A 17,959-nucleotide genomic window follows, 5' to 3' on the forward strand; every position below is an offset into this window, starting at 1 on the left:
TCATTTTGTGTATATATCATGCTTGTATCTTCGCTCTTCCCTCGCACTAAAAAGAACCAGAATAAACATGCCTGTTTTTCTCATCTGTATAAGTGTCTTTTTGAGCATGAAATTTCTTGTTGCTTTGAGCTTTTGTATATAAAGGAGTGTTCTATAATAAACTCACTCAGTTGCTTTCATACTGTCTTTGAGTCACAACCTTTTCTCGGCCCATCACAGAATGTTAATATTAGAGGGGGAGAGAATTGAATTAAATATTACGAGTACGGTAGGAATGAGTACAGAATGGATGAAGCGAGAAAGGGAGGTGAACGTGAGTAAGAGTTTAGAAGGAAACTTAGAAATGTTTATAGAAATCACAATTGCAGAGAATGAAGGGATAGCTGAACTCTCTCTCCTTTAGGGGAGTAAAGTGTGGACGTCGAATGAAAATGAAAGAAAGATGGTAGATACAGATATGGTAGAAGAAAGATTTTAAGATCAAAGTAATGTGGAGATACAATCAAAGTATTGATGAAAGATTTAGAAGCGTTCCAGGTAGGGACTGTAGAATATGTAAGGGTGGTTGTGCTAGGAGGACTGAATGCAAAGGTAGATGATGAGTTGTTGTGAAAAGAATGCAGTCTCTCGTGGAAATGAGAAGAGACAAGCGAGAGAAACTGACACTAAACGCCAAGAGATAATTGGGCAGTATTACTATGCTCTTTCAAAAAAAAAAAAAAAAACTGTTTCTTCTGACTAAATTGATATGTGTAATATCTGGTTGTTAGTCTACTAAACTTGGAGCAACATATTCAATCCCATGTTCCCCAGAAGTTTATAGGTTTAAAGGCTGCTCGTGAAAGGCAGAAATGAGGGAAAGTGACATTACCCTAGCAAGCAGGACAATGCCCTAAAGACTGACTATACATACATATGATCAGCACCCAAGCCCCCCCTCTACATCCAAGCTAGGATCAGGGAGAGCCAGGCAATGGCTACTGATGACCCAGCAGGTAGACCTATAGGCTCCCCCATTCATCCACACGTAAAAAGGATGGTTAGGTTGCAAACAGTAAAAGAACTAACAAGTTTGAGCGGGACTTGAACCCCAGTCAAGGACATTACCCAATAGGGCACCACAACAGAAAGAATGACAGAACTCTGCAGTTGAAGGAAAAGATACAATCTGAATTAGGAAAATTTAACTGAAGAAACCCTTACAAAGTAACGACAAGATTCGAAAGGGCATCCGCAGGTGTGAAAAGATATCTGGTCAGACGGGGGATACCCACTCTGACAATACTGAGAATAGGTTCCAAGAACTGGAAGAGAAAAATACAAATATAAACTGGATGGAAGATAGTTATATGTGCTTGTAGGGACTCAGAGAAATTGGATCTCAAACAGAAAAAACCCTAAAATTGAATGGTTTGACGCAGATTGTAAAAGAGAAAATCCCTAAAATTGAATGGTTTGACGTAGATTGCAACAGAAAAAAACCCTAAAATTGAATGGTTTGACGCAGATTGCGTGATGACGGCAGAGAGGAACAAGAATTATCATATGAAGTGGCTGGAAGATCGAAATAATAGCAAAATGAGGGAGGAACTTAAACGAGCAAGGGGTGTTGCCGTTAGTATGAACAGGAAGAAAAAGAGACAAGCCTAATGTTGAACAGGCTGACATAAGTCAATTTATAGTTTATATATATGAAAGAACTATTTTAACATCACTGTTCTCGAAGTGTTTTATTTTAATTGTTCTTTACTTCTTATATAGCTTAATTATTTCCTTTTCTTACTGGGCTATTTTTCCCCGTTGGAGCCCTTGGGCTCACAGAATCCTGCTTTTCCAAGTAGGATTGTAGCTTAGCTAATAATAATAACAATAATAATAATAATGATAATAATAATAATAATAATAATCGGAACTCCACACTAAAAATCACAAGTCTCTGTAAACTGTGACTAACAAAAATAAAATAATAATAATATAGAGTGAAATAGGGACTTGGTCAATCAAGAACACAACATCACGGAATAAACCGGATCCCTAAAGGATACAAAACCTAGGCAGGAATTGACCTGGGATAAACAGGGAAATATAATGGATAACAAAGACGATATGCCAAGATGGGTCGAGTATTTTAGAGAAGTTTCTACAAAGGTAGTAAAGCATGTGTTAGGATAGGAAATGAAGTGAGTGATTGGTTTCCGGTGAGAGTGGGGCTGAGACAGGGATGGGTGATGTCGCCGTGGTTGTTTAACTTGTATGTTGATGGAGTGGTGAGAGAGGTGAATGCTCGAGTGCTTGGACGAGGATTAAAACTGGTAGACGAGAATGACCATGAATGGGAGGTAAATCAGTTTTTGTTTGCAGATGATACTGTACTGGTTGCAGACACAGAAGAGAAGCTTGGACGATTAGTGACAGAATTTGGAAGTGTGTGAGAGAAGGAAGTTGAAAGTTTATGTGGGTAAGAGTAAGGTTATGAGATGTACGAGAAGGGAAGGTGGTGCAAGGTTGAATGTCATGTTGAATGGAGAGTTACTTGAGGAGGTGGATCAGTTTAAGTACTTGGGGTCTGTTGTTGCAGCAAATGGTGGAGTGGAAGCAGATGTACGTCAGAGAGTGAATGAAGGTTGCAAAGTGTTGGGGGCAGTTAAGGGAGTAGTAAAAAATAGAGGTTTGGGCATGAATGTAAAGAGAGTTCTATATGAGAAAGTGATTGTACCAACTGTGATGTATGGATCGGAGTTGTGGGGAATGAAATTGATGGAGAGACAGAAATTGAATGTGTTTGAGATAAAGTGTCTAAGGAGTATGTCTGGTGTATCTCGAGTAGATAGGGTTAGGAACGAAGTGGTGAGGGTGAGAACGGGTGTAAGAAATGAGTTAGCAGCAAGAGTGGATATGAATGTGTTGAGGTGGTTTGGCCATGTTGAGAGAATGGAAAATGGCTGTCTGCTAAAGAAGGTGATGAATGCAAGAGTTGATGGGAGAAGTACGAGAGGAAGGCCAAGGTTTGGGTGGATGGATGGAGTGAAGGAAGCTCTGGGTGATAGGAGGATAGATGTGAGTGAGGCAAGAGAGCGTGCTAGAAATGGGAATGAACGGCGAGCGATTGTGAAGCAGTTCCGGTAGGCCCTGCTGCTGCCTCCGATGCCTTAGATGACCGCGGAGGTAGCAGCAGTAGGGGATTCAGCATTATGAAGCTTCATCTGTAGTGGATAATGTGGGAGGGTGGGCTGTGACACCTTAGCAGTACCAGCTGAACTCGGTTGAGTCCCTTGTTAGGCTGGGAGGAACGTAGAGAGTAGAGGTCCCCTTTTTGTTTTTGTTTCTTTGTTGATGTCGGCTACCCCCCAAAATTGGGGGAAGTGCCTTGGTATATGTATGTACTAAATATACCAGAACAAGAAAGGGTATTATTATTATTACTTGCTAAGCTACAACTCTAGTTGGAAAAGCAAGATGCTATAACCCTAAGGAGCATTAAAATAAATCTTTCATTTATAATCTATAAAAACTTGAAAATAACAAGAGGAAGAGAAACGAGATAGAATAGCCTGCCCGAGTGTACTCTCAAGCAAGAAATCTCTAACCCAACAGAGTGGAAGACCATGGTACAGAGGCTGTGGCACTAGCAAAAACTATAGAACAATGGTTTGATTTTGGAGTGTTCTTCTCCTAGAAAAGCTGCTTATCATAGCTAAAGTCTCTCTTCTACCCTTTGAGCAAAGAAGAATTGTTTGGTAATCTCAGTGTTGCCGGGTGAATGAGGAAAGAAGAGAATGTGTAAAGAATAAGCCAGACTAATCTGTGTATGTTTTAGCAAAGATGAAATGAGCCGTAACCAGAGAGAGGGATCCAATGTAGTACTCTCTGGGCAGTCGAAGGACCCAATAACTCTCTAGCGGTTGTATCTCAAACCGGTGGCTGGTGCCTTGACCAACCTACTATCTACAATAGAATACAGAGGTGATGCAGGATAAGAGACTACAAGTGGTGATGGTTACCAGCAGTAGATGGAATCTTTAGGAAAATCAATGATCTGAAATATGATGGTTTAAATGCAGAGCTTATAAAGCCTGGAGGACAAAGGCTTCACGGAGAAATCATAAAAACTGTCCTCGACATATGGAACGAAGAGATTATGCCTGGTATACGAGAGGCGTAATCGTGCCTCCATAATGAACCAGTAAAGCACCACAAGACGCAGGAACACAGAGGGAAAGGGTAGGATAAGGTAAGGTATGAACACAAGAGGACCATGTGGGGACTGCGTGGGACACAAAGGGTCGCACTGGGTAAGGAGAGCGCGGCGAGATTGTTACCACGACGCGATCAGAAAACTTACTGGAGGTCAAGACCCGAGCGAGCACGCTCTCTGACCCCGGGTCGCCTCATGGCGCGTATCACTCCGCCAGAGGTTACCCCGCATAGAAACCGGAGGTAGGGTAAACTACACAAAATTCTGGTCGGTTGGGAGGAGATCCCAGATACTCCTAAGAAAGTACAGTAGTTCGAGGTAAGTACTCCGTGTTGGAACAAATAGGGTTTGAAGAGATTATGCCTGGTATACGAAAGGAGTAATCGTGCCAATACACAGGAAATAGGACAGAACGGTGTGTTCAAGTTATAGAGGAATCTCTGCCTACTGTCAGTAGGCTATGAGATTTTAGCCAAAATCATTTACAAAAGACTTAATATTTATTGCGAGAGAGAACTTGGTGATAAGCAAGCAAGTTTCAAGGAAGGGTGATCCACAGTTGATCAAGTCTTTATCCTGCGAAAGATTTTTGCAGTACAATAAAGATAGTTTTTTTAAATGTGACTCATGAATGGCAGAGGCAAGGGACAGTAGCAATTCCTTAGCAGGACAATGCCCTAGAGAATGACCATATATTGTATACATACAGTATGATCAGCAGCCAAGCCCACTCTCAAGCTAGGACAAGGAAGGGCCATGCAATGGCTGCTGATGCCTCAGCAGGAAGACCTATAGGTTCCCCCAAACCACCCATTATTAGCTCCTAAGGATAGTGAGGTTGCAGAGACTAAAAAAACTATTGAGTTTGAGCTGGACTTGATCTCCCGTCCTGCAGAACGCCAGGCAAGGAAGTTTCCAAAAGGCCACAACATATTGACTTTACACAGGCTCATGATAGGACTCAATGAGACTCAAGGAAAATCTTCCAGTATTTTAAAATACAAGCAAAACTGAATAGGATGACACAAGGACACCATACTATATGCAGAGTAAGAGTTGGATGCGAATTAACAGATGCCTTCCCAGTGTAAGGTGGGTTTAAGCAAGGCTTTCCTTTGTCAACATTATTGTTTTCATTTGGTCCTTGAGTGGATAATCAGGCAGACACCAACAGCAAAAATAATAAACATAGAAATCAATTGCGATTGTTTAACTTACACACTGACGATGATGACCTTTCGGAAAGGATTTCCAAAAACTGCAGCACACGTTTGGAGCTTTTAAAGAGGCCAGCTCAGGAATTTCTTTAAAAATCAGTGAAAAAAAAAAAAAATTCTAAAGGCTTCAAAGAAGTGGAATTGGTAACAGCATGTGTGCTTCCTCCGGTGCCTTGGAAGACTGCGGAGGCAACAGCAGTAGGGGATTCAGCATTATGAAGCTTCATCTGTGGTGGATAATGTGGGAGGGTAGACTGTGCCACCCTAGCAGTACCAGCTGAACTCTGTTGAGTCCCTTGTCAGGCTGGGAGGAATGTAGAGAGTAGAGGTCCCCTTTTTGTTTTGTTTCATATGTTGATGTTGGCTATCCCCCAACATTGGGGGAAGTGCCTTGGTATATGTATGTATGTATGTAAGTGTGGGATTAAACTTGGAGGACGTAGATAAATTTATGTATCTGGGATCAACAGTCATCTCAGATAATAGAGTTGAAGAAAAAATAAAGATAAGGATAACAACAGGAGCAAGGTGCCTCTAATCACTGAAACTTCAAGTAGAAAAACTAAATTATCAACCTATACAATAGTCATACCAACCTTGACTTAAGGCTGTGAAAAATAAAGATTAACTGAAGAATTGGAGAGAAGACTTTTAGTATTTGAAAATCGAGTATTGAGGAGAACACGGCGATCAGTACATGACAACAAGGAGGAGATTTGGTGAAGGAGACACACCCATAAATTGAACCGGTTATCAGAACTGCCCTTAATAACCAAATACCATAAGAGCACAAAGGCTGCAGGGGGCTGAACATGTAGCCCAAATGGAGGACAGCAGGATTGCCAGGGAAGTGATGCTTGGTACACCAGAGAGAAGGAGACGTGGGGAGACCACGTATGAGGTGGGAAGATTATTATTGTTATTATTACTAGCCAAGCTACAACCCTAGTTGGAAAAGCAAGAGGCTATAAGCCCAAGGGCTCCAATAGGGAAAAGTAGCTCAGTGAGGAAAGGATATAAGAAAATAAATAAATGATGAGAACAAATTAACAATAAATCATTCTAAAAACAGCAACAACGTCAAAACAGATATGTCATATATAAACTATTAACAATGCAAAACAGATATTATTATTATTATTATTACTATACAAGCTACAACTGCAGTTGGAAAAGCAAGAGGCTATAAGCCCAAGGGCTCCAATATTCAAAAGTAGCCCAGTGAGGAAAGGAAATAAGGAAATAAATGATGAGAACAAATTAACAATAAATCATTCTATAAACAGTAACAACGTCAAAACAGATATGTGATATATAAACTATTAACAACGCAAAACAGATATGTCATATATAAAACTATAAAAAGACTCATGTCAGCCTGGTCAACATGAAAACATTTGCTGCAACTTTGAACTTTTGAAGTTCTTCTGATTCAACTACCCGATTAGGAAGATCCTTCCACAACTTGGTCACAGCTGGAATAAAACTTCTAGAATACTGTGTAGTATTGAGCCTCATGATGGAGAAGGCCTGGCTATTAGAATTAACTGCCTGTCTAGTATTACGAACAGGATAGAATTGTCCGGGGAGATCTGAATGTAAAGGATGGTCAGTTACAAAAAATCTTATGCAACATGCATAATGAACTAATTGAACGACGGTGCCAAAGATTAATATCTATATCAGGAATAAGAAATTTAATAGACCGTAAGTTTCTGTCCAACAAATTAAGATGAGAATCAGCAGCTGAACACCAGAGAGGAGAACAATACTCAAAACAAGGTAGAATGAAAGAATTAAAACACTTTTTCAGAATAGATTGATCACCGAAAATCTTGTAAGACTTTCTCAATAAGCCAATTTTTTTGTGCAATTGAAGAAGACACAGACCTAATGTGTTTCTCAAAAGTAAATTTGCTGTCGAGAATCACACCTAAAATTTTAAAAGTCATACAAATTTAAAGAAACATTATCAACACTGAGATCCGGATGTTGAGGAGCCACCATCCTTGACCTACTTAAAATCATTCTTTGAGTTTTGTTAGTATTCAACTTCATACCCCATTATTTGCACCTTGCACTAATTTTAGCTAAATCTCTATTAAGGGATTCAACAACTCCAGATCTATATTCAGGGGATGGAATTGATGCAAAGAGAGTAGCATCAACTGCATATACTACAAGCTTGTTTTCTAGGCCAAACCACATGTCATGTGTATAAAGTATGAAAAGTAATGGGCCAAGAACACAACCCTATGGAACACTGGATATCACATTCCTATAATCACTATGGTGCTCATCAACAACTATTCTTTGAGATCCATCACTTGAAAAAATCAATAATAACGCTAAGAAATTACCCACCCACTCCCAACTGTTTCAGTTTGAAAACAAGGGCCTCTTGATTAACACAGTCAAAGGCAGCACTAAAATCATAGCCAATCATACAAACTTCCTGACCACAATCAAGAGATTTCTGTACAGCATTGGAGTTTGTAAGAAGGGCATCACATGCTCCGAGGCCTTTACGAAAACCAAATTGCAAACTAGGGAATAGATGATTACCTTCAGACGTTTTGCCAGAAGACGTTCAAAAACTTTAGATAATATGGGAGTTATGGAAATTGGGCGGTAATCAGTGGGACTTGAGCTACCACAAACACATTTACATAGAGGAGTAACATTACCAATTCTCCAACAAGTGCTAAAAGCTCCTCTTCTTGCTAACTTACACAAAATAACATAACTTTGGAGCTAAGAAATATGTTATTTTCCTTAGTAAAATAAATTTTTGAATATACTTACCCGATGATCATGTAGCTGCAACTCTGTTGCTCGACAGAAAAAACCTACTGTCGGGATACGCCAGCGATCGCTATACAGATGGGGGTGTACAACAACAGCGCCATCTGTCGAGTAGGTACTCAGGTACTTCTTGTCGACAAGAACCAATTTTCTCCTCGGTCCACTGGGTCTCTATGGGGAGGAAGGGAGGGTCCTTAAATTCATGATCATCGGGTAAGTATATTCAAAAATTTATTTTACTAAGGAAAATAACATTTTTCAATATTAATCTTACCCGATGATCATGTAGCTGATTCACACCCAGGGGGGTGGGTGGAGACCAGCATACATGTTAACATAAGAAGCTAAGTATCCCGTATTTCATTTTAGCAGTTATTCAAAATAACAAACATAAAATAAATAAGTACCTGGTAAGGAAGACGACTTGAACAATTACTCTGCCTTTTTAAGTACGTCTTCCTTACTGAGCCTCGCGATCCTCATAGGATGCTGAGCGACTCCTAGGAGCTGAAGTATGAAGGGTTGCAACCCATACTAAAGGTCCTCATCAAAACCTCTAATCTAGGCGCTTCTCAAGAAATGATTTTGACCACCCGCCAAATCAAGTAGGATGCGAAAGGCTTCTTAGCCTTCCGGACAAACCAAAAATATTTCAAGAGAAAGATTAAAAAGGTTCTGGAATTAGAGAATTGTAGTGGTGGAGCCCCCACCACTACTGCACTCGTTGCTACGAATGGTCCCAGAGTGTAGCAGTTCTCGTAAAGAGACTGGACATTCTTAAGATAAAAGACGCGAACACTGATTTGCTTTTCCAATAGGTTGCGTCGAATATACTTTGCAGAGATCTATTTTGTTCAAAGGCCACGGAAGTTGTGACAGCTCTAACTTCGTGTGTCCTTACCTTCAGCCAAGCTTGGTCTTCCTCATTCAGAAGGGAATGAGCTTCTCGTATAAACAGTCTGATAAAATAGGGTAAAGAATTCTCTGACATAGGCAAAGATGGATTCTTAACTGAACACCATAAAGCTTCAGACGGGCCTCTTAAAGGTTTTTAAAATAGAACTTAAGAGCTCTTACAGGACATAATACTCTTTCTAGTTCATTTCCAACCATACGATAAGTTTGGAATATCGAACGATATTGGTCAAGGCCGAAAAGGCAGCTCGTGTTTGGCTAGAAAACCAAGTTGTAGAACATGTAGCCGTTTCGGATGAGAATCCGATGTTCCTGCTGAAGGCATGAATCTCACTGACTCTTTTAGCTGTGGTTAAGCATATCAGGAAAAGAGTCTTAAAGGTGAGATCTTTCAGGGAGGCTGATTGAAGTGGTTCGAACCTGTCTGACATAAGGAATCTTAGAACCACGTCTAAATTCCAACCAGGTGTAACCAAACGACGCTCCTTCGTGGTCTCAAAAGACTTAAGGAGGTCCTGTAGATCTTTATTGTTGGAAAGATCTAAGCCTCTGTGACGGAAGACTGATGCCAACATGCTACTGTAACCCTAGATAGTGGGAGCTGAAAGAGATCGTTCTTTCCTCAGATATAAGAGGAAGTCAGCTATTTGAGTTACAGAGGTACTGGTCGAGGATACGGATACTGACTTGCACCAGTTTCGGAAGATTTCCCACTTCGATTGGTAGACTCTAAGGGTGGATGTTCTCCTTGCTCTAGCAATCGCTCTGGTTGCCTCCTTCGAAAAACCTCTAGTTCTCGAGAGTCTTTCGATAGTCTGAAAGCAGTCAGACGAAGAGCGTGGAGGCCTTGGAGTACCTTCTTGACGCGTGGCAGACGTAGCAGGTCCACCCTTAGGGGAAGTGTTCTGGGAACGTCTACTAGCCATCGAAGTACCTCGGTGAATTATTCTCTCGCGGGCCAGAGGGAAGCAACTACAGCGTCAACTTTGTCCCTTCGTGAGAGGCGAACTTCTGCAGTACCTTGTTGACAATCTAGAACGGAGGGAATGCATATAGATCTAGATGTGACCAATCTAGAAGAAAGGCATCTATATGAACTACTGCTGGGTCCGGGATAGGTGAGCAAAGTATTGGGAGCCTCTTGGTCATCGAGGTTGCGAAGAGATCTATGGTTGGCTGGCCCCAGGTGGCCCAAAGTCTCTTGCATACATCCTTGTGGAGGGTCCAATATGTTGGAATTATTAGTCCCTTCCTACTGAGACAATCTGCTATGACATTCAAGTTGCCTTGGATGAACCTCGTTACTAGTGAAAAGTCTAGACCTGTTGAACAGGAGAGGAGGTCTCTTGCAAACTCGTACCATGTCAGAGAGTAGGTCCCTCCTTGCTTGGAGATGTACGTCAAAGCAGGGTGTTGTCCGTGTTCACCTCCACCACTTTGCCTTGAAGGAGAGACCTGAAGCTTTCCCAGGTCAGACGTACTGCCAGTAGCTTCTTGCAGATGAAATGCATTGTCCTTTGACTCGAGTTCCATAATCCCGAGCATTCCCTACCGCCTAATGTCGCACCCCAGCCTACGTCCGATGCGTCCGAGAAGAGAACGTGGTTGGGAGTCTGAACAGTCAGGGGAAGACCCTTTCAAAGGTTGATAAAGTCCTTTCACCAAGTCAGACCAGACTTTCTCTTTCCGGAAACCGGGATCGAGACCGCTTCTAGCGTCTTGTCCTTTTCCAGTGAAAAGCTAGATGATACAGAAGAGGACGGAGGTGTAGTCTTCCAAGTGACACAAATTGAACCACGGATGACAGTGTCCTAACCAGACTCATCCACAGCCTGACAGGGCAGTGTTCCTTCTACAGCATCTTCTGGATGGATAGCAGGGCTGGGGGTTGATCGTCTTGTTCAGCAACGTCCTCATCAGAGGGTTCCTCATCCGAAACTGATGAGGAAACGGCAACGGAGTGGGCAACGTCTGACTCGCTGAATCCGGTCGCACTGGTGGATGCGTGACGGAGCCGGACGCAATATCATGGTACTGCTGCACAGTCTGTGAACTGTCAACCATGGGGACTCGAGGAAGTACAGCGTCAACCCGAAACTGTCTAGACTGTCTGGGTTGTGCAGTCAACACCCTACCGGGTTGCTGAGGTTGACGCACTGCGCACAACAAGTCACCTCTGCTGGTTGTTGAACGTCTTCCTAGTGACACACTGAACGTCAACAACCACCTCCGAGCGTAGCTTAACGTCAACGTGCGACTGGTAACCCACACTGGGTCGCATCAGTGGAGGAAACACCTCAACTGGCGGACGCGAGTAGGATACCTCAGCGTCAACAGGGCGCACAACCAACCGGTAGGAAGGTTGTTGGCCAGAAGGTTCTTCTCCGTATTAAGTCCTCTATCAAGGACACAAGCTTGGACTGCATGTCTTGCAGCAAAGCCCATTAGGGTCTACGGGAGCAGGTGTGGCAACAGACGGGGTTAGCGACTGAAGCGGAACCATTTACCATCCCTGGAAGCCTTGTTATGTGTGACATAATAGTACAGCAAAACTTCAAAGGCTCGACAAAAGTTCATAGGAGGCTAAGCAGCTTAAGGCTCCTCTCCAAATGACAGAGTCCTCAAAGGAATATCAGTAGGAGGGAGAACAGCACTTTCTCATCTACAGGAACCTTGTCCGAGAAAAGCTAGGTTATCTCAGTGAGGGTCTCACTGGTGCAATAGCAGCAGACCAGAAGGCAACGTAATGTAACTGCATGACAGTCTGTGAACTGTCAAAAACTGAACTGTCAACCACAACAGGTGCGTGAGGACATGCAGCACTGGTGCATTAGCAGCAGACCAGAAGGCAACGTTATGTAACTGCAGACAGTCTGTGAACTGTCAAAAAACTGAACTGTCAACCACAACAGGCGCGTGAGGACATACAGCACTGGTGCATTAGTAGCAGACCAGAAGGCAACGTTATGTAACTGCTTGACAGACTGAGAGCTGGCAACAACCAAAGCTGTGTGGGGAAGCCTCAACTCCTGACTGACTAGTCTGCTGCGGGCGAGTGGCGGTAACCACAGTGGGTTGCGGAGGCTGACGCACCGTGTCAAAACACGGCAGCTTAACTCCACCCTCCTGTTGTTGTGGTAGCACACGCACGTCAACGGAGTGCTCCGTGTGTCTGTGGGAGTCAGCATGCGTCTGGCAGGGTCGACTGCGCATGGGTGGAAGAGCTCTCACAGCCAGAGTGTGGGAGCAGGCAGCCGCAGCGTCTGCTGGGCGCACAACCGTGGCAGGTTGTAGGCAAACGGGTGCATCGTCAACCTTCTCCGCAGTCGGAGTGTGGGAGCAGGCAGCCGCAGCGTCTGCTGGGCGCACAACCGTGGCAGGTTGTAGGCAAACGGGTATATCGTCAACCTTCTCCGCAGTCGGAGTGTGGGAGCAGGCAGCCTCAGCGTGAGCTGGGCGCACAACCGTGGCAGGTTGTAGGCTAACGGGTGCAGCGTTAACCTTCTCCGCACGAAACTCCTGCATAACCGCAGCTAATTGAGTCTGCATAGACTGCAGTAAAGACCACTTAGGGTCTACAAAAGCGGCAACAGACGGAGCTACTGTCCGTTGTGACTGAGGGTCTAAAACAGCGGGTGCAGCAACAGACGGAGTTACTGCCTGTTGCGGTACCACCTTGCCTCTCTTGGGAGGTGTGCAGTCGTCGGATGACTGCAGCGAGTCCGAACTGACCCAGTGGCTACACCTGGGCCGTTGAACTTGCGCGGAAGGGACCGACTTGCACTTAATAAGCTGCGAGACCTTGGTCCAAGGTTTCTTACGAGAAACCTCTTCCGCAGACGAGAAGTAAATGGGCTCTCTCGTCTTTGTGTGGGTGGGGCGATCTTGGTAGATACGCCCGAAACCACGGAGGGAAAAACGTCTGTTCATTGATCAAGGCCTGAGGAACCCATAAGTCGTTCGACATTACTTCTCCCCTGGGCTTGGGAGCTTGCAAGAGGTCCCGGACTAGGTGAACGACAGGCACGAACAGACGAACCCTCGGACGCAACACTGTAACACTTTGCGCATATCACTTTATCACTTTGATTTTCTGTTTTGCACTTATTTCACTGAAATCGAAACTTTACGGATTTCTACCTGAAACACGCAATCCTACCCTTCATTAAAAGGTAGTAATTGCGAAAACAGTCGTATAATGCAACAGAAAACATATATAAAGATAAAGAATTCAGTGGCTGGGAAAGAGACTAAACACTAGAACAAATAAACTACGTTTACAATCTCTCACCGCACATAGCCTGGGAACAAGAATAAAACCCTAGAAACGTTTTACCTTCTTCCCCTACAGCGACTAGGGAGGAGAGTAAAACGAGAACAACGTTACCCGCTTGAACGAAACGTTTTTCTCCTCTCTCTCCCTCCGTCTCTATCTCTCTCTCTCTTTCTCTCTTGATTTCGCACCTGAGAGAAGAGCCCAATTATATATCGTCAAAACATGTTATTTGCTAAAGGAAAAAACTGAAAGGTTTTCCAAAAAAAAAGTTCCTTCAATTTAGAATTTAAACCATTTAAGCTAAGAAAGAATGAACGAAACGCCAGAATCGATTTACTCTTACTGCAAAGTGAAACCGTGATACACTCTCTCTCTATCGTAACGATAGAGCGCATGTTGAACGTCCTGAACGTCAACAACTGCGTAGACTAAAAAAACTAAACGTTAGTTCATCTTTGAAAACAGTACGAGACTATCAAAGAAATTCTTTCATAAAACATTAAATTTAAAAAGTTATAAATTCTTTAAAGGTAAAATACGATATAACGGGCTCAACGTTGATTAACTTCGGTTCCAAGTAAGGACCGCCTACTATCAGGAAAGGTCGCATATAAACAAAACATAAAAATTTATTTTTATATGTTGAAAATAAATGGAAAGTTAATCGAAGAGGCCTAATAAAGGCGGAGAGATATAAAATATATAGATCTATAACGTGTTAAGCAAAATTACTAAAAACCTAAACACACTTCCGTCTAAGGGAAGGGTCGGCCATTTAAAAGTGAAAGAGAGTCCATACTCTCCTTGTCACCATAATTAAATCTATCCAAAACGAGTTCAAGTTTTGAAATGAAGATAAAACCCCTGCATAGCGAAAGCTCAAAACTGAAATAGTGTACTTCACCAAATAGTTGTGAAAACAAATCCAGTTAGTAACAGCGTATTTAGTAGGTCTTGCCAGTGGCACGACAGAGAGAAAATTGGTTCTGTGTTGACATCGAGTACTTGAGTACCTACTTGACAGATGGCGCTGTTGATGTACACCCCCACCTGTGTAGCGATCGCTGGCGTATTCCGCCCATAGGTTTTTCTGTCGGGCAGCAGAGCTGACAGCTATATGATCATCAGGTAAGTTTAATATTGAAAATTCTAGAATACAGTGTAGTATTGAGCCTCATGATGGAGAAGGCCTGGCTATTAGAATTAACTGGCTGTCTAGTATTACAAACAGGATAGAATTGTCCAGGGAGATCTGAATGTAAAGGATGGTCAGAGTTACGAAAAATCTTATGCAACATGCATAATGAACTAATTGAACGACGGTGCCAAAGATTAATATCTTTATCAGGAATAAGAAATTTAATAGACCGTAAGTTTCTGTCCAACAAATTAAGATGAGAATCAGCAGCTGAAGACCAGAGGGGAGAACAATACTCAAAACAAGGTAGAATGAAAGAATTAAAACACTTCTTCAGAATAGATTGATCACCGAAAATCTTGTAAGACTTTCTCAATAAGCCTATTTTTTTTGTGCAATTGAAGAAGACACAGACCTAATGTGTTTCTCAAAAGTAAATTTGCTGTCGAGAATCACACCTAAAATTTTAAAAGTCATACAAATTTAAAGAAACATTATCAATACTGAGATCCAGATGTTGAGGAGCCACTGGCCTTGACCTACTTATAATCATACTTTGAGTTTTGTTAGGATTCAACTTCATATCCCATTATTTGCACCATGCACTAATTTTAGCTAAATCTCTATTAAGGGATTCAACAACCCCAGATCTATATTCAGGGGATGGAATTGATACAAAGAGAGTAGCATCAACTGCATATACTACAAGCTTGTTTTCTAGGCCAAACCACATGTCATGTGTATAAAGTATGAAAAGTAATGGGCCAAGAACACTACCCTATGGAACACTTGATATCACATTCCTATAATCACTATGGTGCCCATCAACAACAATTCTTTGAGATCTATCACTTAAAAAAATCAATAATAATGCTAAGAAATGACCCACCCACTCCCAACTGTTTCAGTTTGAAAACAAGGGCCTCTCGATTAACACGGTCAAAGGCAGCACTAAAATCAAGGACAATCATACAAACTTCCTGACCACAATCAAGAGATTTCTGTACAGCATTGGAGATTGTAAGAAGGGCATCACATGCTCCGAGGCCTTTACGAAAACCAAATTGCAAACTAGGGAATAGATGATTACCTTCAGCAAACCTATTAAGACGTTTTGCCAGAAGACGTTCAAAAACTTTAGATAACATGGGAGTTATGGAAATTAGGCGGTAATCAGTGGGACTTGAGCTACCACAAACACATTTACATAGAGGAGTAACATTACCAATTCTCCAACAAGTGCTAAAAGCTCCTCTTCTTGCTAACTTACGCAAAATAACATAACTTTGGAGCTAAGAAATCTGCAGTCTTTATAAAAAACAAAGGAAAAATACCATTTGGGTCTACACCTCCATAAGCATCAAGGTCCATCAACAGAGCTTTAATTTCCCGAGATAGAAAAGCTAAACTAGTTAGTTTAGCCTCAGGAAAACAGGAATGAGGAAGTTCAAGATTTTCATTACTCTGTTTACTGTCAAAAACATCAGCCAAAAGGGTTGCCTTTTCCTTTGGACAGTGAGTGACTGAGCCATCTGGTTTAAGTAAAGGAGGAACTGTTGCATCTACACCAAAGAGTGCAGATTTAAGGGTAGAACACCATTTATGTTCCTGAGTTGTACCAGAAATGGTTTCTTTTATGGTTAAATTGTATTCCTTTTCAGTTGACGCATAAACTCTCTGAGCAAAAGCTCGAAGCTGAGTATAGTTATTCCAGGTCTAATCTGATCTGTTACCCTTCCAAAGGTGATAGGCCTCCTGTTTCTCCAAATAAGCACGTCTACAATCATCGTTGAACCACGGTTTATCCTTCACTCGGTACATTAGCACATGAGAAGGGATACACTTATCAATTATGTTGACTAGATTCTCATTCAAAGGGACAACAGGATCTACACTACTATATAATTGTGACCAATTCAAGCACAAAAGATCATGCAAAACCCCATTCCAGTCTGCTTGGGATTTCATATAAATTTCACAAGAGTATGATATATCAGGGACAGGCTGCTCAGTCTTCACTACTAATGAAATCAAGGCATGATCAGATGTCCCGACAGGAGAACCAACCTTACTAGTTATAACGCCAGGGGAGTCAGTGTATACGAGGTCCAAGCAATTACCAGACCTGTGAGTAGCTTATCAAAAGAGATGAGGAACAACTGGGACCTGGGGCACGTGTCCGCTGACATGATATCGCCTTGGATAGGGAAGAGCGGAGGCATCTTGTAGAAGGGGCTAAGGACCACACAGGCCCGGAGCCAGTGGAGCCAGTGAGCAAGGTTGCGATGAAGTAGATCTTCAGCTTGGGAATAAACCACACGGAAAGAACACATGGAAATTGACTGAGAGAAACAGAGAGTTAGAGAGTATAAGTTGCCACTGTTTATCATCATTATCAATGCCAGCTAAGCTATAACCCGAATCGGAAAAGCAAGGTGATATAAGCCAAAAGTCTCCCACTTGGAAAATAGCTCAGTGAGGAAAGGAAATAAATGTACTGCAAGAGAAGTGATGAACAATTAAAATACCGTAAAATATCTTAGGAACAGTAAGAACATTAAAATAGCTCTTTCATGCATAAACTATAAAATGAAATTTATGTCAGCCTGTCCAACATAAAAAACATTTGCTGCAAGTTTGAACTTTTGAAATTCCACCGATTCAACTTCCTGATTAGGAAGACCATTCCCCAATTGGCCATAGCAGGAATAAAACTTCTAGAATACTGGGTAGTTTTGTGTCTTCTGATGGGGAAGGCCTGACTATTAGAAACAACTGCATCCCTAATACTACGAATAGGATGGTACTGTCTGAGAGGCTAATTTTTCATTCTGCACCTGGATCAGGATGAAGCCTTAAGACTAAAAGATTTTTATATTCTTTATGGGTCAAACATATAACTGTTATCAGACCAGTTTAGATATATGGATGCGAGATAGGGTCGCTAACAAAAACATTAGAGAAAAAATCTTAAATTTTTGAGAATGGGATTCTGAGAAGAATAGAGGGGCTCAACTATGAAGAAATAAATGTATGGAGAAGACGACATAATAGAGAAATAAAATATAGTACAAACCAACCAAATATATGTGATGTAAATAGATCAAGAAGACTCCAATGGGCAGGACATATGGCTTGCATGGATGAGGATAGAGCTCCAAAGAGTTGCTGGAAAAAGACCTGTAGGACGGCCAAGAAAAGATTGGAAAAGATGCTAGGAGGAGGATGTAGGAATCTCTGGGGGAAACCCAAATGAACGGTTCTATCCGGCGCAGGATAGAGAAGAGTGGAGAATCCTATCACGAGCGCTTATGGGTCAAAATGTGGCCTAAGTATAACCGTAGTAGGTAAGAGTAAGTATGGTTAGTCGACAAAGACGGCTGCTAAAAAATCTGTACGTTAAGGTGGCCAAT

The 17,959-nt window shown here is 42.1% G+C and overlaps 1 long non-coding RNA gene across 2 annotated transcripts in view; it reads right to left on the reverse strand.

Moving 5' to 3' along the window:
- LOC137637447 (uncharacterized) overlaps positions 1-17,959 on the reverse strand; it is a 106,483-nt gene that overhangs the window by 62,346 nt on the left and 26,178 nt on the right. The gene's annotated exons all lie outside the window — the stretch shown is intronic.

Source organism: Palaemon carinicauda, unplaced genomic scaffold (genome assembly GCF_036898095.1).
Source record: "Palaemon carinicauda isolate YSFRI2023 unplaced genomic scaffold, ASM3689809v2 scaffold75, whole genome shotgun sequence".
Lineage (NCBI taxonomy): Eukaryota > Metazoa > Arthropoda > Malacostraca > Decapoda > Palaemonidae > Palaemon > Palaemon carinicauda.